Source organism: Anguilla rostrata, chromosome 19, assembly GCF_018555375.3.
Source record: "Anguilla rostrata isolate EN2019 chromosome 19, ASM1855537v3, whole genome shotgun sequence".
In the NCBI taxonomy this organism is placed as follows: domain Eukaryota; kingdom Metazoa; phylum Chordata; class Actinopteri; order Anguilliformes; family Anguillidae; genus Anguilla; species Anguilla rostrata.
This window is the reverse complement of record NC_057951.1, coordinates 912,041-925,559: the sequence shown is the minus strand read 5'-3', so window position 1 is coordinate 925,559 and position 13,519 is coordinate 912,041. Positions and strand designations below refer to the sequence as shown.

Genomic DNA, 13,519 nt, shown 5'->3' with positions numbered 1-13,519 from the left:
CCTGATACTACAGACTCCTGAAAACTTACATTCTGGTAAAGAACCACAAACCTGACAACCCTAAGACTCATGACAGTTTATCCTGCTTTTCTTTGTTGTGCTAGAGCAGTTAGAAGAGAGGGATGAGAACGACGTGGACAAAGAAAGAATGCTGGTGGACACAGGAGTAAACAGAGAGAAAGCACTTTATATATATTTCCCTGCACAGAGCAATAATCACTAAATCTATTCAGTTAAGGTCACACAGTACACAGCACTACTCACCCCAGTCTCTGTAGTTTACAGTTTGGACTCATCGGTCCAGCACAGAGCAGCTTCACTCCTGAATCTCCCAGGCTATTGTAGCTGAGGTCCAGATCTCTCAGGGGTGAGTTTGATGACTGGAGAGCAGAGGCCACAATTTCACAGGACTTCTCTGAGAGGCCACAGCTGTTCAGTCTGCAAAAGAAAGTTGATATATTATTATATATATATATTATATATTGTGTTTAAATAGCGCAATATACTGTAAAATCTGATGTTCAATGTAACAGTAATCGTGTTGAGTGATGAAGAGTGATATTGAGGATCTGCAGATATCCACCCCACATTTGCTGCAGCTGTGCGTCAGCTGAACTTACTGTAAGAGGCCCTCTGTCAGTTCTGTTCTTTCCTAACACAGCTAGGTCTATTACAGGATCCAGAAGAAACCAAGGGGAGATGTCAGACCAGCAGGTTGAAGACGCCATGTCTTTTCCACTCTAACTGTAGCTTTCCCCATTGCATACTTGCACAATTAAAAAGCGATTTTCTCCTGTTTCTGCCCTTGCAGGTTCACTTCCCATGAGTCCTCAATAGGATGCTTAGTAGGGTGATCTACACTAGATAATTTAAACTTAATACACTTATGTGAAGCAAGTTTTATCCATCTATGCCTCAGTGGTGTTTCTCCCATCTCATTAGTAATGCAATAACTGGAGTTGTTCTGAGTGCCCTACAGCATATCCTCAAAGCTCTTGCCTGTTTAACATGTGATGCCAGGAAGGGAATTGGGGTGCTGTCCACCAGGGGGCAGCATCGGCCCTACAGATGGGTATAGCTGCAGCTGTGGTTCATTGCAATCACATCAGCTGTGGCCCATTACCTAACCATGGGCTCTATAAGAGGCCTAGCTTCCAGGCCAAGGGGAGGGTGCTTTTAGATGGTGTTTGGGAGCTGGGCTATGGACAGTACGGTGGGTTGGTGCCAGTTTGGTTTGGAGCAGCTAAAGTTGCATATAATAACCCTGTGCTCTATATAGCAGTGAGGAGTCTCCTTGTGTTCCTGCTATATAATGACCCTGTACTCTATATAGCAGTGAGGAGTCTCCTTGTGTTCCTCCTATATAATGACCCTGTGCTCTATATAGCAGTGAGGAGTCTCCTTGTGTTTCTGCTATATAATGACCCTGCGCAACCTCTACCGTCTGCCTAGCAAGATAAGTAAAGCCAACTGCTGTTGATTTTAAATGTTCTAAAATCCAGACTTCAGCTTTGGATTGGAACCACAGAAAAGTGACAAAACTAAGTGATGTAACATTGCATCTAAACAGCAGCTTGCATGTTGATCAGATTGATACTCTTCCCTAAGATGTACACACATACCCTATCGACCAATAGTTGATTTTACCAACAGTAATAATATCCAAGGCCGCGTTTACCCAATGGGCTACATGGGCTGCAGTCCCGGGCCGCCACTAGGGGTACCTCAGCAGTGAGGGGAATGTTTTTTTTCTTTTCTTTTTCACAAATTTTAAATTCGTTTTGACATACATACGTACCCGCAGGATTGCTGCACGTCTCGCGATATACTGCCGTTAATCTAACCAACGTAAACATACAATATGTTGTTGCGAGAATTCTTGTGTCGTCATCAAAATTCTGTCTAAAACAAACATGTCGTCAAGCAGAAAATTCGAGAGTGTGGCGCAAAAGAGAGCAAGAAAACAACAACAAAAAGCAAGAAACTAAGAAGTTCTCAGTAAAATACCGAAGTTTACTTCTTTCTTCAAAACATTGATGGATGATTACTTAACAGCAACCGAAGCAGGCTCCGACATCAACAACGATCCCTTCCTTGACACATGCCCTGACGCTGACGATGATGCAGATGCTAACCCAAGTCCCGCCACACCAACTCAGTCAACCCGGCAGCCTTCTCCGGAAACCGCCGTCACCAGGCAGAGATGGCACAGCCACGACATCAACCCTGTTAGCATCGAGTACGCCTTCTCTGGAACCCGGCTCCGGAGACACTGATAACATCAGCACTGTCAGTACTGCTGACGAAACTACTCCGCTAGCAGGTGCAGGCGCCACGGTCGGGAGGAAAGATGCAACATGTGGAGCCACATCCACTGATGTAGCTTGTTGGGGACCCGTTACCGAAAACTTAGCGTAGCTATTGGGTGAGCAAAGGAATAAAAGCAACCTTGTCATGTCAAAATAAAGACAGCATTCACAGCATCAGAACAATCGAGGGGAAGTATTGGCGTGAGGTCCTAAAACGAATTGTCTCCGTTATACAGTTCTTGTCAGAACGAGGTCTCGCATTCCGAGGAGGCGATGGAGTTCTCGGTTCCCCTAACAATGGCAACTATTTGGGAATACTTGAGCTACTCAGCAAGTTCGACCCCTTTCTTGCCGAACATTTCAAGAAATATGGAAACCAGGGGAGTGGGTCTACTTCCTATTTATCCAACATTATATGTGATGAATTCATTGCAATTATGGGACAGCGAGTTCAAGCTGAAACTATTCTAATGGTGCAGAAAGCAAAGTACTACTGTCTTGTTGTTGATTCAACCCCAGATTTAACCCATATTGATCAGCTAACATTGGTGATAAGATATGTCTCTCAGGAAGGTTAAGTCTTCAAGCGTTTTTTTAAATTCCTGCCCATATACAGTCATACCGGTGAGTCTCTTTTTCAGTCTGTTACAGACGTGCTAAATGACATGAATATTGATATAAATAATTGTAGGGGACAATGTTTTGATAATGCATCCAACACGTCAGGTGTGCACAAAGGACTGAGGGCCCGTATTCTAGAAGTAAATCCTTTGGCTGAGTGGATACCTTGTGCAGCCCACTCACTCAATTTAGTCGGAGTGAACAGTGTAGATTGCTGCTCTGAAACAACCACATTTTTCAGATGTGTTCACTCTTCAATTTTTTCTCGGGATCACCCCGCCGATGGAAGGTTATGATGGATGGACTTGAGCCCAATGTTAACAAACGCATAGAGACTTTAAAGGGACTGTCGGACACGAGATGGGCCGCTCACGCCCAGGCCACCAAAGCTCTCTGTGTAAACTAGAAAAATATATTGAATTCGCTAATAAACATATCAGATGATGATTCTCAGAATGCTCTCACGCGTGACGAGGCGCGCTCTCTGGCTAACAAAATGAACCGATTAGAGACAGCTTTCTTGTGTATATTGTGGAACAAAGTATTACAAAGAATTCAGACAACGAGTACTATCCTCCAGAAGGCAGATGTGGATCTCGTTACGGCTGTGGATATTCTGCGATCACTGTCAGATTTCGTGGCAGGTTTACGCGACCAGTTTGGAGACCTGGAGACGCAGGCCAAGGAAATGGGAGGAACACAGGAATACAGGTCTGTGGTAATTCGGCAGGCGAAGAGAAAATGGAGAGCAGATGATTCCAGTGCACCTGACCACATTCTAATTGGAGCTGAGAAGTTTCGTGTCGAGGTATTTTTAGTCATAATTGACAAACTAACAAGTGCTTTGCAAGCAAGACATAAGTCCTACACAGAGACTTGCGACTATTTTGGCTTTTTAACCCATCTCAAGAGCCTGTCTGTGTCTGAAATACGCGAAGCGAGCCGCAATCTTCAGAAAAAATATAGCACCGATTTACAGGATGTTTTCGAGGATGAGCTTGTTCAGTTCATTAAATTCTGTGACACAACAACTGACGATCTGTCACCAAGAAACCTGATGGTCTTACTGAGAGAGAAACAACTCCAAAGTGCTTTCCCAAACGTGGACATTGCACTCCGAATTTATCTCACTCTTCCTATTTCAAATGCCACCAGAGAAAGATCATTTTCCAAGTTGGGCATTATTAAGAACAGACTGAGGGCATCCATTGAGGAAAATAGACTGAACGGGTTGACCATTCTGTCCATTGAGCATGATCTGCTGCGCCAGCTGGATTTTAAGGATTTAATTAAGGATTTTTCATCAAAGAAAAGCAGGAAAAAGGTATTTTAATGACATCACTGGTGAGTCAGATTTTTTAAAATATGCTAGTTTAAGTCTTGAATATTATTGTGTAGTTTAACAAAAATGACTACAATATTCTATCCAGCGATGCCCATATGTATTTCTCATACAAATAGAATTAGAATGTTGTTTTTCTTTTGTGGACTGTTTGCCGTGTGATAAAACTGCTCGAATTTTGATTATCCTGCCGTTGTGTGTTTGCAGTATGACTATAATTGGCGTTCTTTTGTATGGCGTTGGTGTGTATTTTCCCATGGCCTCTTTGCACTGGCTTATTATGGGGTTGTCTTGTGTTGCGTATCTTTGCGTGCGTCGCCGCGGCGGGGGGGCCTCTGAGCTGCGTAGCCCAGGGCCTCAAGATGGGTAAACGCAGCCCTGATAATATCTCATTTTATGCTCAATATCTTCAGAAACGCCACAACCCTGTAGCACACACAGGTGTGTAATGTGAAGGAGTACAACTTATCTTCATCACAAGGTCAGCGTATGAAAGAGAGTGGGGTATAAGTATGGATTTCATTAGAGTTCATAGCAGGTAGTGAATAATGGGGATGGATGAAGACTGCAATATATGACAGAAGTGAATCCAGAAGTCGGTGGAAACCTGGCAAATTAAACTCAATAAGGCTAAATGTCAAGTTCTACATGTGGGAAATAATAACACAAGGCTAGATTACTTTATGGGAGGAACAACATTGGAATGTGCTCAATTTTGGGAGTAATAGTTGATCAAATCCTTTCAGGTTCTAGGCACTGTGCTGTTGCAATAAAAAAGCCAACAGGATTCTGGGATAGTAGTGAGTATAAATCAATGCTCCAGAGTGCGACCATTTTGGGTGCACATGCCACCAAAAATCTGTCCAGTTTCATTGGTCGTCCCGGTGCGTCTGACATTTAGCAGGTCTGTCTCTGTGTGAGTGTAGTGTTATTTTTTTTCCCCACCCGCATTCTGCGAAGACCCGCCCCTACTCTGCCTCTGATTGGCTCTGACCCTGATATTCTTCTTCGCTGAATGCGGGTGGGGAAAAAAATAAGGCATGTGTGTATTAGTGATGTGCGGATCGCAGTTATATCCGCGGGCACCACGGTTAATCTGCGGATCGGGTGGGCCGAGTCATAAAAATTAACATTCTGATTAATAGCGGATGGGTTACGGGTGGGTGAAATAATACATCATTAATGAGGAAAATATTAATTACATTCTCTAAAATGTGAACATATTTTAAGCTTCATTTTTCGTCAGGCGTGAATTAGCAGACTAGACTCTCGTTGCGCCAATTGCGGCGTCCATTTGTCTTAAGCAGCAATGGAGGCAAAAAAGATCCGAGAGAAAATTAAAAAAGGAGAATTAAAAAAAGGAAGGGCAGAAAAGTTCCGTGTGGGAGCGATTTAGTGAATGACGAGTCAAGTGCTGGGTATGTCATATGCAACAGCTGCGAAATAATGAGAAATAGCGGTAATGTGTGATCGGGTGCGGGTCTCTAAATCAGATAAAATAATTTGTTCGGGTGGGTGGCGGGTGGATGATTTATGCGTACATGCGGATTCGGATGACGTCAGAGCCGATCCGCGCATCACTAGTGTGTGTGTGTGAAACCGCGCCCTGTACTCCTCCGGGAGCAGCGCACACTTTTATTTGAGTTATTTGAGTTTGATTTATTTATTTGAGTTTGTCAAGCACTTTAAACATCAGCAGTTTTAAAGTTTATGTTTTAAACAATTGAGGTTATTGCCATTTCTTGTTTGTGCTGCGATTTAAATAAAGAGAAAACATTTATCTGCACCTTTATTCCTGTTTACAATCATTTACATAATGTGTTAAGAAATTACTAATGTTTATGGGAACTGACAAAAAAGGTAACGCTTAAAATGTATTAATATGCTGCCAAAAGGCGCGGTGAAAAATTTTGGTTGCACGTAAATTATGTGCTGGTGCACCTAAATGAAAACGTTAGGCACACCAGTGCATCCAATGTAAAAGGTTAGTCTGGAGCCCTGTAAATCCAAGGAAGTTATACTTATTTTATTCAATACCTTTGTCAGACCACACTTAGTGAACTGTGTGCAGTTCTGGGGACTGTACTACAAGAAAGATATAGAGGATCTGGAAAAGTCTGAAAGAAGGGAAACCAAACTGGTTCTTGGTATGAAAGATATAAGTTTTGAGGAAAGACTTCAGATGCTTAACTTCTTCAAGCTTAGTAAAAGGAGACTCAGGGTTATTTGATTGAGTCTTTTAAAAGGGGATCAACAAAGTGAACTACAAGAGGTTCTTCAGGTTCAGCTCTGTTAGTATGACGAGGGGGCATAAAAGGAAATTAGCAAAAGGTAAATTCCGCACCGACGTTAGGAAGTATTTTTTCACACAGAGAGTAGTCACTGTGTAGAATAGCTTGGCGCATGTCATGTAGTAGAGGCAGAAACTCTGGGGGTTGTCAAGACCATGCTTGATACGATGCTGGATACTATCTAGTTTGTAGGTAAACCTAGCACTAGCGGTAGGTAGTCAAATGGCGAGCATGTCGGGCTGAATGGCCTATTCTCATAATTATGTTATGTTATTTTTGTTATGTTATGATCGACGAGAAACATACTACTGTACTGAAGTGGTCAATATTTTACAATGTCAATCATGCATTCAGCATTCAGTCATCACCTGTGACCTGATACTACAGACTCTACTGAAAACTTACATTCTGGTCAAGAACCACAAACCTGGCAACCCTAAGACTCATGAAGGTTTATCCTGCTTTTCTTTGTTGTGCTAGAGCAGTTAGAAGAGAGGGATGAGAACAATGTGGACAAAGAAAGAATTCTGGTGGACACAGGAGTAAACAGAGAGAAAGCACCTTTTACATTTCACTGCACAGAGCCATAATCACAAAATCTATTTAATTAAGGTCACACAGTACACAGCACAACTCACCCCAGTCTCTGTAGTTTACAGTTTGGACTCATCAGTCCAGCACAGAGCAACTTCACTCCTGAATCTCCCAGGCTATTGTAGCTGAGGTCCAGATCTCTCAGGGGTGAGTTTGATGACTGGAGAGCAGAGGCCACAATTTCACAGGACTTCTCTCTGAGGCCACAGCTGTATAGTCTGCAAAGAAGAGTTTATATATTATTGTACGTTTGAATAGTGCAATATCCTGTAAAATCCGATATGTGCCATGTAACAGTAATCGCATTGAGTGATGAAGAGTGATATTCAGGATCTGCAGATATCCACCCCACACTTTCTGCAGCTGTGCGTCAGTTGAACTTACTGTAAGAGGCCCTCTGTGTCCGTTCTGTTCTTTCCTAATACAGCTAGGTCTATTACAGGATCCAGAAGAAACCATGGGGAGATGACAGACCAGCAGGTTGAAGGAGCCATGTCTTTTCCCCTCTAACTGTAGCTTTCCCCATTGCATACTTGCACAAATAATAAGAGCTTTTCTCCTCTTTCTGCCCTTGCATGTCCACTTCCCATGAGTCCTCAATAGGATGCACAGTAGGGTGATCTACACTAGATAATTTAAACTTAATCCAGTTATGCAAAGCAAGTTTTATCCATCTATGCCTCAGTGGTATTTCTCCCATCTCATTAGTAATGCAATAACTGGAGTTGTTCTGAGTGCCCTACAGCATATCCTCAAAGCTCTTGCCTGTTTAACATAAGATGCCAGGAAGGGAATTGGGTGCTGTCCACCAGGGGGCAGCATCGGCCCTACAGACGGGTATAGCTGCAGATGTGGTTCATTGCAATCACATCAGCTGTGGCCCATTACTTAACCATGGGCTCTATAAGAGGCCTAGCTTCCTGGCCAAGGGAGAGGGTACTTTTAGATTGTGTTTGGGAGCTGGGCTATGGACAGTATAGTGGGTTGGTGCCAGTTTGTTTGGAGCAGCTAAAGGTGCATATAATAACCCTGTGCTCTATATCGCAGTGAGGAGTCTCCTTGTGTTTCTGCTATATAATGACCCTGTGCTCTATATAGCAGTGAGGAGTCTCCTTGTGTCCCTGCTATATAATGACCCTGTGCTCTATATAGCAGTGAGGAGTCTCCTTGTGTTCTGCTATATAATGACCCTGTGCTCTATATAGCAGTGAGGAGTCTCCTTGTGTTCCTGCTATATAATGACCCAGTGCTCCATTTAGCAGTGAGGAGTCTCCTTGTGTTCCTGCTATATAATGACCCAGTACTCTATATAGCACAGTGAGAAGTCTCCTTGTGTTTCTGCTATATAATGACCCTGTGCTCTATATAGCACAGTAGTGAATTCTCCTTGTGTTCCTGCTATATAATGACCCTGTGCTCTATATAGCAGTGAGGAGTCTCCTTGTGTTCCTGCTATATAATGACCCTATGCAACCTCTACCCTCTGCCTAACAAGATAAGTAAAACCAACTGCTGTTGATTTTAAATGTTCTAAAATCCAGACTTAAGCTTTGGATTGGAACCACAGAAAAGTGACAAAACTAAGTGATGTAACATTGCACCTAAACAGCAGCTTGCATGTTGATCAGATTGACACTCTTCCCTAAGATGTACACACATACCATATCGACCAATATTTGATTTTACCAACAGTAATAATATCCAAGGCCGCGTTTATCCAATGGGCTACATGGGCTGCAGTCAGCGGTGAGGGGAATGTTCTTTTTCTTTTTTTAATGAATTTAAAATTCGTTTTGACATACATACGTACCCGCAGGATTGCTGCACGTCTCGCGATATACTGCCGTTAATATAACCAACGTAAACATAAAAAATATGTTGTTGCGAGAATTCTTGTGTCATCATCAAAATTCCGTCTAAAACAAACATGTCATCAAGCAGAAAATTTGAGAGTGGGGCGCAAAAAAGAGCAAGTAAACAACAACAAAAAGCAAGAAACAAAGAAGTTCTCAGTAAAATACCGAAGTTTACTTCTTTCTTCAAAACATCGACGGATGCTTACTTAACAGCAACCGATGGAGGCTCCGACATGAACAACGATCCCTTCCCTGACACATGCCCTGACGCTGACGATGATACAGATGCTAACCCAAGTCCCGCCACACCAACTCAGTCAACCCGGCCACCTTCTCCGGAAACTATACCACCGTCACCAGGCAGAGATGGCACAGCCAAGACATCAACCCTGTTAGCATCGAGTACGCCTTCTCTGGAACCCGGCTCCGGAGACACTGATAACATCAGCACTGTCAGTGCTGCTGACGAAACTACTCCGCCAGCAGGTGCAGGCGCCACGGTCGGGAGGAAAGATGCAACATGTGGAGCCACATCCACTGATGTAGCTTGTTGGGGACCCGTTACCGAAAACTGGCGTAGCTATTGGGTGAGCAAAGGAATAAAAGCATCCTTGTCATGTCAAAATAAAGACATAGCATTCACAGCATCAGAACGATCGTATAAAAATCAGAACAGACAATTGAGTAAGACCTTGTTCTCGCGTAATCTGTGTAATGGGGAGAGTGTTACCCGTGAGTGGTTAGTTTATTCTCCAACAACCGGTAATGTATATCGCTTTTTTTGTCGGCTTTTCGGCGGGACACCATCTGCCTTTTCTCAATCCGGGTTTTCTGATTGGAAACATGCTTCTTGTCGGACTGAAGAGCATGAGTCAAGCCAGTCTCATCGAAATGCAATGCTCATCTGGTTCGCTCGCACACAGGTGCACGGAATTGACAACGAACTTAAGGAGCGCTGCGAAGAGGAGGGGAAGTATTGGCGCGAGGTCCTAAAACGAATTGTCTCCGTTATACAGTTCTTGTCAGAACGAGGTCTCGCATTCCGAGGAGGCGATGAAGTTCTCGGTTCCCCTAACAATGGCAACTATTTGGGAATACTTGAGCTACTCAGCAAGTTCGACCCCTTTCTTGCCGAACATTTAAAGAAATATGGAAACCAGGGGAGTGGGTCTACTTCCTATTTATCCAACACTATATGTGATGCATTCATTGCAATTATGGGACAGCGAGTTCAAGCTGAAATTATTCTAATGGTGCAGAAAGCAAAGTACTTCTCTCTTGTTGTTGATTCAACCCCAGATTTAACCCATATTGATCAGCTAACATTCGTGATAAGATATGTCTCTCAGGAAGGTCAAGTCTTTGAGTGTTAAAATTCCTGACCATATACAGTCATACCGGTGAGTCTCTTTTTCAGTCCGTTACAGACGTGCTAAATGACATGAATATTGATATAAATAATTGTAGGGGACAATGTTTTGATAATGCATCCAACACGTCAGGTGTGTACAAAGGACTGAGGGCCCGTATTCTAGAAGTAAATCCTTTGGCTGAGTGGATACCTTGTGCAGCCCACTCACTCAATTTAGTCGGAGTGAACAGTGTAGATTGCTGCTCTGAAACAACCACATTTTTCAGATCTGTTCACTCTTCAATCTTTTCTCGGGATCACCCCGCCGATGGAAGGTTATGATGGATGGACTTGAGCCCAATGTTAACAAACGCATAGAGACTTTAAAGGGACTGTAGGACACGAGATGGGCCGCTCACGCCCAGGCCACCAAAGCTCTCTGTGTAAACCATAAAAATATATTGAATTTGCTAATAAACATATCAGATGATGATTCTCAGAATGCTCTCACGCATGATGAGGCGCGCTCTCTGGCTAACAAAATGAACCGATTAGAGACAGCTTTCTTGTGTATATTGTGGAACAAAGTACTACAAAGAATTCAGACGAGTACTATCCTCCAGAAGGTAGATGTGGATCTCGTTACGGCTGTGGATATGCTGCGATCACTGTCAGATTTCGTGGCAGGTTTACGCGACCAGTTTGGAGACCTGGAGACGCAGGCCAAGGAAATGGGAGGAACACAGGAATACAGGTCTGTGGTAACTCGGCAGGCGAAGAGAAAACGAAGAGCAGATGATTCCAGTGCACCTGACCACATTCTAATTGGAGCTGAGGAGTTTCGTGTCGAGATATTTTTAGTCATTATGGACAAACTAACAAGTGCTTTGCAAGCAAGACATAAGTCCTGCACAGAGACTTTTTAACCCATCTCAAGAGCCTGTCTGTGTCTGAAATACGCGAAGTGAGCCGCAATCTTCAGAAAAAATATAGCACTGATTTACAGGATGTTTTTGAGGATGAGCTTGTTCAGTTCATTAAATTCTGCGACACAAGAACTGACGATCTGTCACCAAGAAACCTGATGGTCTTACTGAGAGAGAAACAACTCCAAAGTGCTTTCCCAAAAGTGGACATCGCACTTCGAATTTATCTCACTCTTCCTATTTCAAACGCCACCAGAGAAAGATAATTTTCCAAGTTGGGCATTATTAAGAACAGACTGAGGGCATCCATTGAGGAAAATAGACTGAACGGGTTGACCATTCTGTCCATTGAGCATGATCTGCTGAGCCAGCTGGATTTTAAGGATTTAATTAAGGATTTTTCATCAAAGAAAAGCAGGAAAAAGGTATTTTAATGACATCACTGGTGAGTCAGATTTTTAAAAATATGCTAGTTTAAGTCTTGAATATTATCATGTAGTTTATAAACAAAAATGACTACGATATTCTATTCAGTGATGCCCATATGTATTTCTCATACAAATATAATTAGAATGTTGTTTTTCTTTTGTGGACTGTTTGCCGTGTGATAAAACTGCTTGAATTTTGATTATCCTGCCGTTGTGTGTTTTCAGTATGACTATAATTGGCGTTCTTTTGTATGGCGTTGGTGTGTATTTTCCCATGGCCTCTTTGCACTGGCTTATTATGGGGTTGTCTTGTGTTGCGTATCTTTGCGTGTGTGCGTCGCCGCGGCGGGGGGGCCTCTGAGTTGCGTAGCCCAGGGCCTCAAGATGGGTAAACGCAGCCCTGATAATATCTCATTTTATGCTCAATATCTTCAGAAACGCCACAACCCTGTAGCACACACAGGTGTGTAATGTGAAGGAGTACAACTTATCTTCATCACAAGGTCAGTGTATGAAAGAGAGTGGGGCATAAGTATGGATTTCATTAGAGTTCATAGCAGGTAGTGAATAATGGGGATGGATGAAGACTGCAATATGTGACAGAAGTGAATCCAGAAGTGGGCAGAAACCTGGCAAATGAAACTCAATAAAGCTAAATGTAAAGTTCTACATGTGGGAAATAATAACACAAGACTTTATGGGAGGAACAACATTGGAATGTGTTAAATTTTGGGAGTAATAGTTGATCAAAACCTTTCAGGTTCTAGGCACTGTGCTGTTGCAGTAAAAAAGCCAACAGGATGCTGGGATAGTAGTGAGTATAAATCAAGGCTCCAGAGTGCGACCATTTTGGTTGAACATGCGACCAAAAATCTGTCAAGTGCGACTAAACATTTTCATTGGTCGCACCTGTGCACCTGACATTTAGCAGGTCTGTCTGTGTGTGTGTAGAGTTTTTTTTTCCCACCCGCATTCTGCGAAGACCCGCCCCTTCTCTGCCTCTGATTGGCTGTGACCCTGATATTGTTCTTCGCTGAATGCGGTTGGGGGGGAAAAATAAGGCATGTGTGTATTAGTGATGTGCGGATCGCAGTTATATCGACGAGCACCACGGTTAATCTGCGGATCGGGTGGGCCGAGTCATAAAAATTAACATTCTGATTAATAGCGGATGGGTTACGGGTGGGTGAAATAATACATCATTAATGAGGAAAATATTAATTACATTCTCTAAAATGTGAACATATTTTAAGCTTCATTTTTCGTCAGGCGCGAATTAGCAGACTAGACTCTCGTTGCGCCAATTGCGGCGTCCATTTGTCTTAAGCAGCAATGGAGGCAAAAAAGATCCGAGAGAAAATTAAAAAAGGAGAATTAAAAAAAGGAAGGGCAGAAAAGTTCTGTGTGGGAGCGCTTTAGTGAATGACGAGTCAAGTGCAGGGTATGTCATATGCAACAGCTGCGAAATAATGAGAAATAGCGGTAATGTGTGATCGGGTGCGGGTCTCTAAATCGGAGACAATAATTTGTTTGGGTGGGTGGCGGGTGGATGATTTATGCGTACATGTGGATTGGGATGACGTCAGAGCCGATCCGCGCACCACTAGTGTGTATGTGTGAAACCGCGCCCTGTACTCCTCTGGCAGCAGCGTACACTTTTATTTGAGTTATTTGAGTTTGATTTATTTATTAGTTTGTCAAGCACTTTAAACATCAGCACTTTTTAAGTTAATTTTTTAATTGCCATTTCTTGTTTGTGCTGTCATCTAAATAAAGAAAAAAACATTTATCTGCACCTTTA

At 42.9% G+C, this 13,519-nt stretch overlaps 1 pseudogene; it reads right to left on the bottom strand.

Annotated features, from left to right (window-relative positions):
* Positions 1-13,519, bottom strand: part of LOC135245708 (NACHT, LRR and PYD domains-containing protein 3-like) — a 251,271-nt pseudogene that overhangs the window by 194,920 nt on the left and 42,832 nt on the right.